The following is a 1,392-nucleotide window of genomic DNA, read 5'->3' as shown; positions in this document are numbered from 1 at the left end:
GAACCCCAACATGGTTGTAATATGCGATGATCTGATAGAGAACCCCAACATGGTTGTAACATGTGATGATCTGATGGAGAACTCCACCATGGTTGTAACATGTGATGATCTGATAGAGAACCCCAACATGGTTGTAACATGTGATGATCTGATGGAGAACTCCACCATGGTTGTAACATGTGATGATCTGATGGAGAACCCCAACATGGTTGTAACATGTGATGATCTGATGGAGAACCCCAACATGGTTGTAACATGCGATGATCTGATGGAGAACTCCAACATGGTTGTAACATGTGTTGATCTGATGGAGAACCCCAACATGGTTGTAACATGTGATGATCTGATAGAGAACCCCAACATGGTTGTAACATGTGATGATCTGATAGAGAACCCCAACATGGTTGTAACATGTGATGATCTGATAGAGAACCCCAACATGGTTGTAACATGTGATGATCTGATGGAGAACCCCAACATGGTTGTAACATGTGATGATCTGATAGAGAACCCCAACTTGGTTGTAACATGCGATGATCTGACGGAGAACTCCAACATGGTTGTAACATGTGATGATCTGATGGAGAACTCCAACATGGTTGTAACATGTGATGATCTGATGGAGAACCCCAACTTGGTTGTAACATGTGATGATTTGACTGAGAACTCCAACATGGTTGTAACATGTGATGATCTGATGGAGAACCCCAACTTGGTTGTAACATGTGATGATTTGACTGAGAACTCCAACATGGTTGTAACATGTGATGATCTGATGGAGAACCCCAACTTGGTTATAACATGTGATGATCTGACTGAGAACTCCAACATGGCTGTAACATGTGATGATCTGATGGAGAACTCCAACATGGCTGTAACATGTGATGATCTGATGGAGAACCCCAACATGGTTGTAACATGTGATGATCTGACGGAGAACCCCAACATGGTTGTAACATGTGATGATCTGATAGAGAACCCCAACTTGGTTGTAACATGTGATGATCTGACTGAGAACCCCAACATGGTTGTAATATGCGATGATCTGATAGAGAACCCCAACATGGTTGTAACATGTGATGATCTGATGGAGAACTCCACCATGGTTGTAACATGTGATGATCTGATAGAGAACCCCAACATGGTTGTAACATGTGATGATCTGATGGAGAACTCCACCATGGTTGTAACATGTGATGATCTGATAGAGAACCCCAACATGGTTGTAACATGTGATGATCTGATGGAGAACCCCAACATGGTTGTAACATGTGATGATCTGATGGAGAACCCCAACATGGTTGTAACATGCGATGATCTGATGGAGAACTCCAACATGGTTGTAACATGTGTTGATCTGATGGAGAACCCCAACATGGTTGTAACATGTGA

This window comes from Notothenia rossii (genome assembly GCF_949606895.1).
Source record: "Notothenia rossii genome assembly, contig: scaffold_187, whole genome shotgun sequence".
Classification (NCBI taxonomy): domain Eukaryota; kingdom Metazoa; phylum Chordata; class Actinopteri; order Perciformes; family Nototheniidae; genus Notothenia; species Notothenia rossii.
The sequence above is the reverse complement of the archived record's forward strand: the minus strand, read 5'-3'. Positions refer to the sequence as shown.